The sequence below is a fragment of the Ambystoma mexicanum genome, chromosome 8 (genome assembly GCF_040938575.1).
Source record: "Ambystoma mexicanum isolate Mex_15411 chromosome 8, UKY_AmexF1_1, whole genome shotgun sequence".
Lineage (NCBI taxonomy): Eukaryota > Metazoa > Chordata > Amphibia > Caudata > Ambystomatidae > Ambystoma > Ambystoma mexicanum.
The window spans coordinates 978,086,619-978,104,589 of record NC_090929.1 but is presented as its reverse complement, the minus strand read 5'-3'; positions in this window follow the sequence as shown (position 1 = coordinate 978,104,589).

Below are 17,971 nucleotides of genomic sequence, written 5' to 3'. Positions count from 1 at the left end.
ATATGGTATACCGTTCCTCAAAATCTTTATCTTGAGATGACCCAATCAACGTTTAACGCTAACCTGTGGTGACGCAAAGACAGATGAGGCAATTTCTGCTCCTAAATTCTTGAATAAGGAAACCAGTGTGGGTAGAGGGCCCAAAGAGGAGGGCCAAAATTTGCTGGTCCACGTTAGTTGAGCAGCTGTAGACCGACTGAGAAACAAAACCTGAGGTTTGGCAGCATTTAACTTTAGGCTGTTGGTTTTTATCCAGCTACCTATGTCAGCAAGACAATTTCTAAGACGTAAAGCCACCAGATCTAGTTCAAAGTCAATTCTGAGAATCCATTGTGTGTCGTCTGCATAGGCATACAAACAACAGCCATTGGAGTGTATAACTTTAGCAAGCAGAAGAACATAGATATTAAAAAGCAATGCCGAGATAGCTGACCCTTGTAGGACTCCGCAGGTAAGAGATGAGCGGGTAGAGAAGAAAGGTGGAAGAGAAAGTACTTGTATCTGCTCGGCAAGAAAGGACTTAAAGAGCAGACCCACCAATACCAATCTCTTCTAAACTGTGACACAAAATAGAATGATTGACCATGCCGAACACTGCAGAGAGGTCCAACAAAATGAGCAGGCCTACTCCACCCTGGTCAAGAATTAAGGTAGCCCTAATTGTGTTCCCATCACAGACTGCAAACCAGATTGAAATACATCAAGGATAGCTGCATTTTCTAGTATGTCCATAAATTGAGGGGTAATTTATTTACTTCTAATGCCTTCACTAGCAACGTTGAAAAAGAAATTGGCTGAAAATGTGCTGGGACCACAGGGTCCAGGGTAGGTTTCTTCAAAAGAGGGGATACTATAGTGCATTACAGGACTGATGGAATAAAACCAGAACTCAAAGAATGGTTAAGCGCTGTGGTTAGAACTGGCACTAGCTCAGCACCAAGCTTTTTCACCATCTTAAGGAGAACTGGGTCCAATGGAGATGACGATCTAAATTGCATAGCAACCTGGAGGACCTGATCTCCAGTAGCAGGGAGGAAAGTCGAGAATTAATCAGAGAATGAGAAGAAACAGGTTGATCCAGAGTAGAGGCAGAGATGTTCACTCAAATCTTGACTATAATTTGAACAACGAAGTCAGATGGAGAGTCACGCAAAGCTTGGGATGCTGGGATATTTGAAGCTATAGATACAGGAGAAGAAAGGTCCTGCACTAGTGCAAAATACTCTTTAGATTGAGTTTTTGCAGCAAGAATGCAACCCTAGAAATAGGTAACTTAAGCCTCATTAATATCCTTATGATAGACGAGACAAGCTACTTTCAAGATGGTTCTGTCGCCTTCTAAGTAGGCTCTTCGCCAATGGGGACTTGCTTGCTTATTTTGCATTTTAAGAGCACACAGGTGAGGAGTACACCATGGGGCTGACGATCTGATTAGTTTCTTTCATTTTTAAATAGGAGCTAATTCATCTGCCGCCATGCTAAAAGCTGTAGGTAAGGCAAGAAGGGGGTCCACACAGAGCATAGACATGGCCTAGTTGTAATGACCATGAATGGACACCAACAAAGTAGTGGGTTCAACATGACGCCCGACTTGAGAAGAAGCACATGTCCGTTTATTACTAGCAAAAAGTTTATGTACACCAGGAGTGAACGGAATGATGTAATGGTCAGACCTGGAAGGCAGAGTGGGAAACCATACTATCAGCCTTGAAAAAAGTTAGATCTAAGGTGTGGCTCGGAGAATGTGTGGGACCAAAAATCAGTTGATCCAAATGAAGAACGGCCATTGAAACCCACAGTTTAACTGCCTGTTTATCTGAAGGGTCATCCATCCAGAGATTAAAACCCCCCAGTACAAATAGACAAGAATACTTCAATTACAAAGCAGCAACAAAGTCTGAAAATGCTGCCGGAAAGGAGGGATCATAAGAAGGTGGGTGATAAATAACTAAACATAAACTGTCATAGTGGATGGAAAAGGGAGCCGAACTAGCAAGGCTAGTACATTTCAAGTGCTGCTTAAAGATAGGTGCAACACCTCCTGCCAGGTGTGCAGCATTCCGGTCTGCATGTAAAATAGCATGCAATGCCGGAACAGCATGGCTCAGATCAGAGGCTGAGGTTTCCAATAGTCATGTTTCAGTAACACAAAGAAGATGAGGGTCATGAGTGCAGAATAAATCGTAGGCCTCATATGTATGCCGCACCAGTAAATGGGCATCACAAAGAAGACCAAATAAGGGTGATCTAGCAGATGAAGGCACCGACACAGATCATAGAGAATCAGGTCTCCATTTGTAAGGCCAGTGCGCCGAGGTCGGTGCAAGGTCACAAGGATATTCCCGGGCATAGGAAATTACCTTGAATACCGACATGGAAGATCTAGAGGCCCAGACACCAGACGGGACACAGACGGGTGCAGACGGGCTGAACTTTGCCAAGACTTCAGTGAGCGCCCGGAGCATGTGGCTGCTGCATGCCCGTCTATGTCTGCCATTAATGCAACACATTATATCGCACCTTTCCAAACCGGGCCGAGCTCTGGTGGAGCTAGTAAGTGGACTGTGCAGACAGCTTAAATGGAGGAGAGAAACCCACAAAGGACTGTCAAGCACATCCGGGATCTAGCCCCTGGGTTCCTTGTCAGTGAGGCCAGGCTCCTGTGGTGTCTGACCCACCCCAAGTGCATTGCCCATTTAAGATGGGCCGTGATGTGTGTAGCCCTCCCATGTGTATTGCCCTTTTAAGATGGGGCATGACTGTGTCATGGCCCAAGCTAATTAAAGGAGCCCCTGACTGCTTGTCAGTGTGCAAAGAATACCATCACAGAATAGTTCTGAGGTAGTAACAGCATGCATGAGATTAGATTCAGGGACTGTACTAATTGTGCTCTTTTTGTGTATATCATGACATATGATATATGATATGGCATTTATAACGCGCCTATACAGTATACAAAGTGTTTCAAGACGCTATATCTACATACGTGTTGCTCGGATTGATAAGTCCTGGAATCCTTTTTCCCACTAAAACCTATAGAAATCTACTTGTAAATGAAAAGTTTTAGAAATATTTTAATTTAAGAGAGTTAATTAATTGGCGATAACTGATGATGTTGTTATTTTACTTCCATTTTATATATGTGCTATTCCATGGAAAAGTATTACAATTCTTGGGAAGAAGTAGGAGATTATATAGAGTGGCTGTATTAAGTTTTATCCAAGCACTTGCCTATCCAGGCTGTATTTAAAGGTCCTGGGTCATCACTAATACTCCAAAGATGGCCAATGGCCATGGCCTGTGACCTACAATGGCCACATCATATCCTTTAGCCATGCCCCAGAACCACTGAAGCCTACAAAGTTTCTAATGGCAATAGTCTGCTGCGATCGCGTCTGTGGCATAGCCTCCCGAAGTGGCCATTGTCTCGTCTCGGGAGGATAGCTCAGGGGCAACGTGCTCACCTTGGAAGCAAGACGACACAGAGAAACACAGGTCGATCCCCGGGTCCGCACTTAGAAACCTCCTGGTATTAAGCATGTTATAAATAACCAATTATAATTATAGGCCTCTGAGACACCAGACAGGTTCAAGATCAATCACATGCTCTCAGACCAGTGGCCAAGAGAAGTGGGACTCTGGACAAATGTTGCCTCACCACCTCACAAACAAATGGCTGATGTCTGCCATTTGTGGGGTTTATTGCTCTTTAAAAGCCCCCTAGTTGCTTCCATGGGTCGGTAGTGGCCCGGCAGGCTCTTTTATAAAGATGTGTGCAGTGCAGGAATCTTCCGGTTCTGGCTAAAGGTCAGAAGGCCTCAATGTCTGCCGTTCAAAATGTTTCTTCTACTCAACTAATCAGGTTCTCTGGTTTTGGATAAGCCAATCTGTTTAGCTTGTATTTTGGACCGGTATACTGTGTCCACGAACACAGTCAACCAAAATAACTCAAATGAAAATGGGCATTCGGACAGTTTCACGTGAACTCAGAAATCACTAGATGGTTTTCGGCTACTTTTGGTCAGATTTAAAGCAAACCACTCAATGTATGTGTTCCACATTTGTGCTAGCATGCTTATGGGACCACATGGCACTCCTTGAAAGGTTGTAGGGCAAGAGATCCAGGAGAAACGTTTAGTGAAGACCCTTTTGACTTTGCTTCCTCCCCTTAGCCTCACAAATCTTTCTAAAAAGATTTGGGCAGTTCTATACTTTTTTTTCAAAATGTTTGTGAAGATGTGTTAAAGGGCACCAAAGATAAAAGAATCTGAAAAAGTACTTTTTTCACATGACGAGTCCCATGGCCCCATAACTATGTGGTCGCTATCATTGACCCTTTAATAAGAAAAGGGTGTTTTAATCTACAGGATATTGGGCCTCATTCTAAGTGGGCTCGCCTGGTAAAAAAGTGCCAGTACTCATGGATATCGGCACTTTACCGGTCCGGCCAACTACAGGGTTTCCAGTGAGGCTAAAAGCTGGAGGTAAAGCAGCCGCCCTACTGGCATAAAAATACGTCATTGCCGGCACTAGTATCGCCGGTGCCGGTAATGACGGCAAATTCCATGAATGGGGATTTACACCGTCACACCGGCACCCGTAATCTGTCAGTAATGCTGCACAACCGGGTGCCCAAAACGATAACTACATTTGCCGGTATCCTGGCGGCTCTGCCGCCAGGATACCCGCAACATTTTATGTCCCGATTCCTCTTGATGCACAGTAAGGTTTGGAACTTGTCCCATTCAGTGATCACTTACCATATGTCACCCCGGTGTTTACTTTTCATATGTTACCAATTCAGTGTTCACTTTCCATATGTCATATTGCACAGTGCTGCTTGCAGACCACAACAGGATGAAGAATGAGAGAGTTTAAATTCTACATGGAATCCACGAACATTATACCCGTTCGAATACCAAAGCCTTCAGTTGTCACACCAAATATAACTTTTTTTGTGTATCTTTTAAACAATGTACAGGCAAACAGTAAGTGCAGTGAGTAGCCAAACAAGTTACTAAGGGAGCTTACCTCCTTTGCAGGGAGAGTACACATCATCCTGCCAGCACCATAGATCTCCATCACAGTTAGGTTACATTGGGATCAACACCTCTGGTGCAATTGGAAAAGGGGAGCATGACATCGAGACTGCTAAGCTACCTGGTTGTTTCCACAACACGAATGCCCAGGAAGGAGGATTGGTTCCAGGATGCAGTGTAGATATGTCAGACTGATAAACCCTCCAACCATTGCTCCTTCCATTCGTGGATCAGCCAGTGGGCTGGTAGGCATGGGGCATTTGCTGGCATGGCAGGGGTTCGGTCTGCTTTCGAAGCTGTAGTTTAAAAGGAAGGGGCCACATTATGTGCTGCGAGCAGGCAAAGAGAACAGAGATGGAGCAGAGACGAGCCTCTTTTCCACTGGACTGGCATGGGAACCCATTTATTATGATGCGTTCCCCAGCATCCATTTTAGACTGAAATAGACTGGAGACACCACCCTGAGCCTGGAAAGCCTGAGAGAAGCACCAGCATCACTTCAGGCACAGCCCTAAGGCAAGTAAACAAACACTATTTATAGTAATACAACCCCCAGAAATGCCTATTGGATCGGCTCTGTTTTTTTTCTTTCTTGTAGACCAGGCTTCACAATCTGACAGGCAGGAATGGACTCAGTAGCATTATCAATGGGTCCGTAGATCTACACAGGAGATTAGATTATTCCTAACTGGTCGCGCAATTTCCTGGGCGAGCCAGCATCCCTATGATGTCATTAGGGAGGGGACAGAGCACCGTAGATTGATTGGCATCCTTTTCTTTCTCCTTCTCTTATAGGTTGAGCTTTTTTTCAATCATCAGGTGACGGGGATTATGGGTACTTTTACTGGAACACAAAAGGAGTTGCTCAGGAGAGGTAGTTTCGATAGGAATTGCCCTCTTTCCCCATCTCCAGTAGTCTTGAGACATACTCAGAGGAATGCCAACACGTGGATGCCCTCTGTCCTATTGGAGGGGTGTAGTCTCTTTACATATTCCTTCAGCAGGAGAACAGTAGCCACTGCCTTCCCGAACAAGCAGGGTTACGTGTTAAACTCCATTGAAGGTTGCGTGGCTGTGTGATACCTGGACCCAAGTGGGGAAGTTCAGAATAAGAAATACGCCTTCAAGTGGCACCGGCAGAAGGAGGGCGGCATTGAGCAGATTTACCTCATTAATGCAGTGTCCTTTCACAGTGTCCACTGTGCACACCACGTTTGCAACAGGTAAGGAGCATACTCTCCCCTAATCATGTAGAGCATGCTGTGTAGTGTGTTCAGGCATGGTCTGCCACTGTTGCTGATGGGCCATAGTCAACATATGCTAAGTGCACTTTCAATATTGGTGAGGATCGCAGGCATTTAGTTACACTGGCCTCTCAGATCGGTGGGCGATATTCGTGCATGGTATGCTTATCCACAAGGGATTATTATTGTAAGTAGTCAAGTTGTGTTCCCAAAATGCAAGCTCGAACGATTGAGTGACGTCCACAAAAGTGGGAGGGGGATGGGTCCGATGTTTCAAAGACAGTGAGAACTGCAACGCGCCCAAAGCATTGTTGGGGTGGCGGTTGTGTTCAGGATATCTCTCTGTAGTTGCCTAGTTACGCTTCCCCATATCTTAGGTTCATGGCTGGTATGCAAGAGTAGCAGTGGCACACAGTTGGAACTGAAGGAGCTGCTGTTAACATTTCACTGTCGTCTCTACCTCACTGTCGCCAATTAAAAAAAAAATATATATATATGGCGGCTATGATGGTGTGGAACAGAAGGCAACTCCCGGGTCTGCCTAAGAAATCACATTTCAAGTTTAAAACGATTAGAATACACCTGCGTCCCATGAAAAATTCAGCCCAGCTGTTAAAATAGCCCGAAATCCCTTGCCTTTGAGATATGCATTATTTGACGTATACCTTGCTCTAGACCTATGTTAAGATGGATTTCTGAACTCTGACCTGGCGGGCAGAGGTTCAGAAGGCCAGCCTTGTTTCTTGAAACAGGGTAGCCTTCTGGACAAGCCAGACCAATCAAGGTACCCTTGGCGGCAGTCAAGACTGGGTATCAGGAGGCGTAAGGGTGATTGAAAGTCCACAATGAGCACACACAGTAAACAACACCACAAATCACTCAAACAAATTTGAACTCAAACACAAGGTGAAAACACAACAATATTAAAAATACACAACACTATACTAGGGAACAGATATACAGTAACTATTGACCTAAAGCAACATTCAACAAGCAAAGATCCACAACCTGTAACAGAAGAGGGTCAGAAAGAGCACATGTACTTTAGGCAATTCTTCAAGAGTCTAAACCCTAACTAATAGGCAGTCCAGTCCCTACGAAGTGTGGAGCCTTGTGCTCAAAAGTATGTTCAGCGCAGCAGCACAAGTTTGTGCGTTAAAGTACACAAGGGGGTCTCTTCAAGGGGCTCTAATGTCGCATGAAGGGGATAAGGCGATGAAGAATAGAGTTCCACTATACGAGGAGGGTCTCCACAAGGGCGCAGAGCTTTTTCCAGGAATCAGGAGTAGAATGGTAGTTTAAACTATCCCTACAAAGGTGAGTGGCCCTTGGGGGGCAATCGTGTGTAAAAGTCTATGGATGCATCAGGGACCACCGGTAAGTGTTGCAAGTACTCATGACCCTCAACACAGTCTAGACCAAACTTCGCCAATCAAGTCCAGTACACTTGCAGTTTCGAGTCCAGGGCTTTTAAAATGAAAAAGAGACACCAGGGCACTGAACTGGAAGGTACATTGTGCACTGATAAAATATTGCCAAGAAATCGCAACAAAGTGAAAGACAAAGGGAAACAAAGTCTCCCAGTACTGACAGTCTGAAGAGCATGTCAGTTTCCCCTTAACAAGATGAGCAAAAGCCCAGCAGAGTACAGCAGAAGTCTGGGCTTCACTCCCCTTCCAAGACCAAGGACTCTGAATGAGCTTCTTGTTCAGGTCGGTTAAACATTCTGGACAACCCATCAGCATTGCTCTGTTGGACACCTGGCCTCTGTTCAATGGTGAAGTCAAACACTTGCTGGCTTAAGGACCGACCACCTGAGTAACTTTGGAGTCGCCCCTTCATGTTCATGAGCCAATTTAAGGGCTTATGATCAGTTCTCACAGTGAAGTGGGTCTCATAGAGGTAGGGCCTCAGCGTCCTTAGGTCCCACAAAACAGAGAAATATAATTTCTCTACTTTGGACCATCTCAGCGCTCTGTCCTTGAGCTGGCAACTGATGACTCCAATAGGGTGTTCCTTGCCTTTCTCATCTACCTTTGATAGTACAGCACCCATCCAAGTGTCAGAGGCACCTATCTGCACAACAAAAGGTATTTTGTAGTCAAGGGCCCTGAGAACAGGGGCTTGGCACAAGGAGTCTTTTAAGCCATCAAAGGCCTTCCCACAAAGCCTTTTTGTTCTCCTGCACAGTGCAGTTTTTTACCTCAGCGGCAAGGCCCCCCTGTAGATTATTAAATTCCTTAATATCCCAACATTTGGAGCAGAATTTAATTGCAATCAATAAACCGCCCGCTGGGCGGCCACCCCCACCTTTTAAAGCAGGCTCAAAACAAATAGTAGATCCATCTGCTGCTGTACGGTTCGAAAGCCATGACTCTTGGATTACAATTACTGGAAATTGTTTCAGAAAGGGACCTAAACCATCATTGGAGAAGAAATGAGCATGACCCTGACAGTGCCAAGATAACAACTGTAAATGGACCTTTTCACTAAAGATGCTGCCACTTTAGTGTACAGCTCATTTCCCTATACAGGGCACCAGCAGGCTAGGACCAATCAAGGCTTCCATTATCCCTGCAGAAGATGCTCTTAATCATTAAGCTTCTCTACTAGTTTTGTCCCTTCCTGGGACAGAGATGACAATATCCTTTGGGGACCCTACAGAGTCACCATGTTTTTGTGCGCTGTTAAAAACCAGCGATTTATCCTCAGTAACATAAAAACCTAAAACTTTCAGTGAAGAAGACTCAGCAAGGATAACATCGAAACCATTTTAGAGCCCTTGTCAAGTATATGCCGACTTGAGCTGGAGAATTTGTTGTCAGTACAAATGGGTCACTGGTTGGCACGGTTTCCCCAATTATGATAATAATTCACTTTAATCAAGTCAGGAACCCCCCCACCGCCCTGTACCTCTCAAAACGCAAATAAAATGTGTTTTTTTATGGACACAGAAAGTTTACCAGGACCCTGATCCTTACCAGCAGAAGTACAAATACCAATTCCCCCAGAATGTAAAAAAGCGGTCAAATGGCTAATAATGTTGGTAGAGTCATCTCTTAAAGGATTCAATGGCCTGCCATTTGATTCAATCTTTGCGGTTGAGCATTTGTCCGTTTGTACTGCTGTTGTTATTTTGCCAGTATTATTAGACACATGAATTTGCACTGGCGAGAAGGTAAAAGGATCAGTGCAGTTTGAACTGCAATCGTATGAAAAACTCTTTTCATCGCCGAGGCAACATTAATAGGCCCACTTTCTGTAGCATGCTACACCTCCAAAGAACTATCAATAGACACATGTGGCACAAGAGCCTCATAGGATTTTGGAGATTTGGATGGCAATTTTTTTTAAAGTAGTTTTAGATTTCACAAGAGACTCTTGTATAGCGATGTTGCTTAAACATTTTCTTGGGGACTTTTTATGCAGGTTTTTTATTTTTGCCTTTTTAGATTTCTTGAACTTGTGATCATGTGTCCTCTTGCCAGTTGACTTCTTTCCAACAGGCTTCAAGAAACAAGGATAATTTTCCTTATCATTCAATAAAGGAGGTGTCACTTCCTTCTCTACATCCAAAGCCGACACGGGCAGGGAATCAGGGACATGAATAATTTCCAAAGAATCCCGAAAAGCACTGGTGCACCTTGGCTGCTCTGCTCACCATTAAGCAAGATTTTAATCAAAATTCAACAAGGTTTTTAGCTCGGACTCTTCAACCATATTATTAAGTTTATTATGAATCAAGTTGAGCAAGATGGTATGCATTTATACTTCCGTGTTCAAGTTGTCCTACAATAAGACGAATGACGCAAGCACATAATTGAAAGTGACATGGGCCTATTGAGCATCTTCCATTTGAATCGAGGTTCTGTAATATCTGTAGTATCTACTTGCACTGGGGCGCACACTGTGCAGATAGTAGAATATAGGGATGTCATCTGGAATCATATGGGACATCAGTGTTCCTATAGAGTGAGTTGGGAACACAGTATGGGAGAAGCTGAGAGGATGTGATCTGTCTAGCTCCTGTCTCTCCTAACCGACTTGCAAACTTGGAATACATGTACTCACTTTTATATACTAAAGCCTCCAGCGTTTTACCTGCTTGCCGATGACTGCCAACCATCTTCAAATATTACAGATTCCCAGTCCTCATAGGAGATGTAGAGAGCTGCAATTGTCCAGGATGGGGAGGAGAAGTTTATGGTGAACAGGACGTGTCCCTTTCGAATCCCTCAGCATCGGGAATAAATAGAAGGCTTACTTGTGAATGTCAGGTAAAAAAACACCTGTTCAAGCTCTTGTTGATTTTAAAAGTTCTGCATACGAGACAGAGGGCAAAACTCTGTCCTTCAATTGTCTAGTATTCAGAGGGACTAGACCAAGTTCTTTATCTTTCCCCACCAAATTAAACAATGTAGTTATTTTAGTGGCCTTGTTCTGATTATTTATGTCAGGGTCCACCACGGATCGGGTTTGGAAACCAAGATGGCTACCACCCTCACCAGGAGAAATTGACAACAGGGGTGCACAGGCCATTTCCAATATTTGATCAACAATAGATATATCGTTTCGCTTTGAAAGACGTTGTAAAGCATACATAGTGGCAAGACTCACGAAAGACATTCTACTTTCAAAGTGGCTCCAAGTTCGCCAGCAACCACACTGCCAACAGCAATACCAACAACACTCATAAGCACTCTGCGGGTGCTCAACGCTGCCCAGAGGTTTTAGTGGCAGGAAGGGGCTGCAGCAACAATAGTCCTCACAGCAACAGGAGAAAAATGCAGAGTGTCCCAGTATTGCCAACAGAACTCAGAAGCACTCTGCCGGCGCTCTGCACTGCCAAGGACTTTTAGTAGCAGGAAGGTGATGCAGCAACATGCACCCCCACAGCAACAAAGGCAAAATGCAGAGGATCCCAGCAATGCCAACAGCACTCAGAAGCACTCAACAGAAGCTCTGCACCACACAGTAATTTTAGTAGCAGGAAGGTGCTGCAGCAACAAGAGTTCTCACAGCAACAGGAGCAAAGCTCTGAGGGTCCCAGCAATGCCAACTGCACTCAGAACCACTCCTCTGTATACTTACCTAATTCACATGTATCATACTTCCTCAGTCTTGCTGTTGCATTGGGCCTAGCAGTGATTTACTCTTTGGTTGTGCCCTATTTTTATGTTGTTTGTGTGCGGCTGCCCTGTGTGTTTTGCTACTGGTTTCAGCCATACTCTATTTCTGCTGATTGTTGTGTGCTTGTTGTTGGGATACAACTTACTGTGACCTGGCACTTATGTTGTACCCTCTAAAACGTGGGTACGTCGGTGGTCATGCTCTTGGTTTCAACCCTATGTGATGTTCCTACTGGATAGTGTCCATATTGGTCTTATGTTGGTCTTATGTAAGATGTTGTACACCATCTTGTTTTGCTCCTCGGTTGTTCACCACGGCTGGATCAACATGTAGAAAAAAGGCCACAATCATTAACCTTATCCTCATCCCTTTGAGTCTTTCTTCAAAAACCCCTCTGTTCATTTAACCTTTTTACATTTTAGTTATCCCTTACCCTTTTTTCCCCCTTTTCCTTTTCCTTCACGGGACTACAGTTTGCTTTGCCCTGGTGTGGTCAAAATATGCCCAAATGTAAAGAAGCCTCAGCACTGTAAAACCACTACTCTGGTGATTTTGCGCAGTATATAGACATTCTAAAATAGCATATCAAATCCCAAACTATTAGGTTTATTCATGCTTGCAATAATAGGTAACCACATCAGTGTTAGAGTTGTTTGTGGAAGGGTAGGTTCTTGCTTAACCAAAAAATACCACAAGGCACTCTGTACAGAAAGCAAGAACAGAAGAATCGATGTGTGATGTTTGGGGGAGTAACATTCAAATTCCCATGTTCATACCTTTTGATTGTACCCATGCACAGGTTTGTAGGCTGCATATAAGAGTTTTATCTCCATGTTTTGGTTGGAGGTAAACATGTTTACTAAACTATCTTTGATTTCACAATATGGCAGTAAGACAGCATGTGATAATGATTTCTTATTTATGTAGTGCTTTCGTCAAAGCGCTGTATATAGAACCTTTCACATACAATTATGGTGGACCTATGGAACACTGCCTGCGTAATTCTGACAGGCCCATAGTCAGGCGGGCACTAAAAGCAGGCGGTGTTTCCAACTACTGCAAGTGTTCGCAGTTACTGCAATACTGGTGATGGGGGCTTATGTGTCCCCTTATTTAAATGGCTGAGCTGCTATTAAAATAAAAAATAAAATAATAAAACATTACAAATACACAGATGGCACCCAACTCACACACATGTTCTCCTCCCCTCAAAAATATGACCCCCACGCAGGTCAAGTACAGAAGATTGGAGAAGAGCAGGCGATCTAGCCTCCATATTAGAACAAGTAAAATAATCACTTGCTTAAGTTCGTATAGTTAAAGAATATCATTTTAATTAACTTGTAGTGGGAGATGGTAAACATGTTTTCTAATCACATTTTTTGTTGGCAAACTTAGAAATATTTTGAAGAAACTACAAATGTTTACATTTCAATAAAAAAAAGGAAATCATGTCTAGCGTTATCTGGGAGTGAATCTAGATGTAGGGAATTGAAAATAGCCATAGCAATAGTAATAGTGGACATCAATCACTTCTGGCCTCAGCGAACTACCTAGGATTGTACAGAGTTCCTGAGTGACAGGAGCATGCACAGGAGGCAAAGAGACGAGTAGACTGGTGAAGGGATCACGGGTGCCATCGATATGGGTTGAATGTACACTAGTATATCTAGGGCCCTATTTACAGAATGTTTTGCCTGGCGCAAAGGGAACAAGTACATTTTGTGCAACGCAAAATGTAAGTTGCTGATTCATAGATCAACCTTTGCGCAGGACTTCACCGACTTTGCGCTGGGCATTACCTACTTTACGCTGTGCTATAAGTGCTGTGGGACACACGGCACAAAGTGTGGGAATGGCCAGTGCAAAGACATAAATAGGGGGCGGAACATGCATATTCCCCATTCTTTGTGCAAAATGAGGAAGAACAAGGAATAACGTGGGCATTTTGAGGGATGCACTCCTTGTCAAGCGCAATGATAAGCCCATTCATGGAATTCATTGCACAATTGCCCAGAGTCTAAAGGAGGACACAAATATTATGTTCTTACCGCCACATGATACACAATACAATAAGCCCAAGTATAAAAGCATGCAATGCAACCCCATTCAAAATAGGACTACCACGATGGCCGACCCAGCTTTAATGGCACTGATCATACATCATGGAACGAGAGGGAGGAGGAGGATGAAGAGGGAAAGGATTTTCCATTCACGAACAGCGCTAATTGGGATGCCAGACGAGGAGGTGTATGCAAGGTACAGATTCCCTTCCCATGTCATCCTTGACCTGGTCGGGGAGTGGGAGAATGAACTTCCATCATCCACCAACTGCTCTCATGCACCAATCACTGGAGAAGGTTCTCACCGCCCTACATTTTCTGGCATCAGGCTCATTCCAGCCCACCACTGCCATTGTCAGCGGCATAAGGCAGCCCATGCAATCCCGGTGCATTTACCATGTATTGCGCTGCATGTTAGCACATGGGCAGAGGCACATGCACATGCCACACACACAGCAGGCAAAGCAGAGAGTGTGGCAGGAGTTATATGTCATTGCACACTTCCCACAGATACTGGGAGCCATCGACTGTATCCATGTAGCGCAATCCCCCTCCCCTCTGAGAGAGTGAGTTCATCTTTCACAACCAGAAACATTGGCATTCCAACAATGCACAGGTGATCTGTGATGCCAAGGGAGTCATCATGCACGTCAATGCCAATTACCCGGGAAGCAGGCATGATAGCTACTTTAACCGCTGTTCTTCCTATACCAGGCCCTGGCATCGGGAACCTTTAGCAACATGGGGCTCATTGATGAGTATCAACTACTACGCACATGCAAGCAGTACAGGAAACACGGACACACAAGCCATGACAACCTATGTAACTAATAACCCTTTTCATCTTTGCAGGGAGAAGTTCCTACCCGCTCTCACCATTCCTGCTCACACCCTTCAGGAATCCAGCCACTTCAAGTGAGGTATGGTATAATGCAGCATAAATAGCCACTAGGGGCATAGTGAAGCTCATTTTCGAGGTGCTAATGTCACGTTTTCACTTCATTGACCACTCAGGTGGTTTATTGCTATATGGCCTGCTAGGAGTATGCCAGATCATCGTGGCATGTTGTGTACTCCACAATATTGCCAAACGTTGTGACATAGCAGTGCTGCAGGGGGGGAAACACCCTCATCCACAGACACCACATATCCCCTTGGCAGGCCAAAGGGCACCGGGACAGGAGACACGCAATTAAGTTGTACAAACCTATTTCACCTTAATTGCCGCCCTGGTGGAACACACAAAGTGAAGCCACATCCCTGATGCCCTCCAATGATGAAATGGGGCCAATCCAGCTTGGCCATAACAACACTCTGAAAATGTGTGTCTGTCAGAGGCAAACTGTGTGTGCCCCACATCCATCACATCAAGTGCACAAACCACTGAAAAAGTCATAGCAAGTGGAAAGAGTATCATTGTCGCTGACACAAAATCACACACATAATCAACACATCCTGTCACCAGTTCCTCCCCACTAAAAATCATACACTCACACACCCAACAACACTGGAGACCAGAATTCGAAAGCCACAGCATATAAAGTGAGCAGGAACCAATGCCTGGGAGGATTGCTCTGCCCATCCTAGGGGTGTCTCACCATAATGTACAGGTGGAGTGACCTCACCACCCTCTTCCAATAATACACCTCAGAAAAGAATTACCAATATAAGGACACAGAGAATGTCTTCATCACGTGGCAGCTTTTGCTCTTGAGAATCTGCTCTAGCTGTCCTCAGTCACAGAGCAATGTACTTCTCGGGAGGTGCCAAAACCAACATAGACTGCCTGAGGTATGGTGGGCAGGTATTCCACAGCCCTCTCCCCTTGCGGAATGATATGATATGATATGGCATTTATAATGCGCCTATACATGAATGCCTCAGAAGAAAGGAAAATGCAAGGTTTGAGCAGGCAGCACATCCCTGAACCCAATTACACCATACCGTGTGCACCCCTGAATGCAATGCAACAAGTGCTTGAAATTACTCACCTTGCTCCCATCTTCATCATGTTCACATCTGCACCATTGCAGCTGAACCTGCTTACCTCAAGCCAATGCACGGAAAAACACCATACAAACTGACCACATCCTCACCCACAACATCACCATACTGTGTGCACCTCTGAGTGCCATGCAACAAGTGCTTGGAATAACTCACCTGGCTCCCATCTTCATCATATTCACCTCTGCACCACTGCAGCTGGACCTGCTTACATCAGGCAAATGCACTGAAAAACACCCCACAAAGTGACCACATCCCTGCCCACAACATCACATACCATGTGCACCTCTGAGTGCCATGCAACAAGTGCTTGAAATGACTCACCTGACTCCCATATACATCAGGGCTTGCTTAATCACCATGTCAGCTAACATAGATATGCAGTGCATGAATCAGGAACGAATGGAAAGCCTTGAGCTGTCCTGTTTGGTACAAGGAAAGTAGACAGCAATGGTCAACCTAGTGGCACCCATGGATGGGGTTGCACCCATGGACATCTGGGGCCCTGCCCTTCATGCCTTTGAGCATTTCCCTCCAGAGTGGGCTAAGGGCCCTGTGAGGAACAAAGCTCAGTAATGTGGCTGGTCTCAGAGGCTGGCGGACAGTGGCTGGGTTTGCAACCATGGACACCCAGGGCTCTGATACCTTTGAGCCATGCACCGGGGAGAGGCCTGGGGCCCCTGAATCCCTGGGCCAGCCCCAATAGCACTTCCTTTGGACACCTTACAGACCTTGCCTTCCAACTGGGCTGTCAGCTGCTGGGCTTGTTGGTCCACACCTGATCCGGAGACCCAGTCCGAGTGCGGGGGAGCCAGCCTAGCTCCGGTGACACAGGTCTGTCCCACAGGGAGAACCTATCCTACATACTATCATGGACCCTGGATGCAGAAAAATGTTAGAGACACCCTTACCAGCTGTGACTCAGGCTATTTGATCCGACCGCTGCGCCATATGTCAAGTTGGTCCTAGCCGAAGGACCAGATGGCTTGGGATGGTCCTCCACCACTGCATAGCTGTGTGGCCATGAGGTCATCCGTCTAGGGCCTTGGGCATAAGCTGCCATAGGCAACCAAGGCCCAGCCTCTCTTCCATGACACCAATGGGCTGAATCCTGCCACTCTGCTTCTGTCTGGGCCAAGGTCCTGGTGAACTAGGCACAATGGAAAGGGAGAAGAAATCTCACCACCCAGCCTGAACACCTGCAGTTTCACCCAGGTTGTGTGGGAGTTTGCCGTGCACAGTGTGGCCCAGCTGGCGGAGGACGGAAACGGACCCTTGTGGCACCGGCACTGTGGCAGCATCTTTGACAAAACCATGCCTCAGAAGCTGGTCTGCTACTTACAAACTCCTGACCAAGAATCAGGTCATATTCAAATGACAATATACCACACTCAACACACACCTTTGGTGCACTATGGGTGTCAGAGGTTGCCCCCTTATGTCCACAGGCAAGCAGCACGATGCACCAGCACACAGGCTGCCTATCTTCAGTGAGCCGAGGCCCCCCAGTACTGTGTTGCCATCACAGTTTAGGAGGGATACTGACTGAAAGGCATTCAGTCATAATCCTACAGATGGCCGCTTGGTCCAATTGGCTCCTCAGCCATATCAATACTGAGAATAGTTCAAGATTGATTAGGCCCCAAGACCTCATATCATTTGCCTTGCCATATGACACTGGTGTATCTGGACACTATAATACAACAACAGTGGTACCAGGAGAACGAGAGAAACCGAAGAAAGATGGGAGAAGGATGTAAGGATCAAATCATTATTTTCATTTTATTTAAATTTGTATAAAAAAAACACATAGAACCTTTTAATCAATTCTTAAAAAACATTTGACTAATCATGCATTCATACATTCACTCACTGATTGAATATCTAAAAAATATAAATGTGCTAAGATGTTACAAGAAATATAATTCATTTCATTAATACAATTCTTTTCCATTATACTATTAATGGTTCCAAACGACCTAACATTGTTGATAACAGTTCATTCCAGACAAAATATCATTGGTAAATAGTTTCGACTTGACAGATTATGTATGTCTTCATCAGGATTGGATGAACATTAACAACATTCTAAAAGCAAACAAACAAACAATCAAAACATTATTTTAAAATACATACTGCTGTCAACCTTCTGTCAGTTTACCGAGACCTGTACTTAGGCTGGTCCAGTGCTGCAGCTGTGGAACACCACAGACAGTGACACGTGGCACAGCCAGCTTGCTTGGGGTAGGGGACTGTGTGTTGGTGTATTCAGCCCACCGCTACCAGGTGCATGCTGCATGCCAGGCTCACCTGGCCCCATGGAATTTGAAACAGGGAAGCCAGGAAGCAAAGAAAAAAGTCACTGCACCAGGTCCATGGATTCAGCAAATAGGGACCCTCTGACAGCCGCAGTTGCACCCTGGGGAAGTGCCTGGGGCAATTGATGTTAAAGAGACCCTCAGATATGTGTAGCCTCAGAAGGAACCCGGAG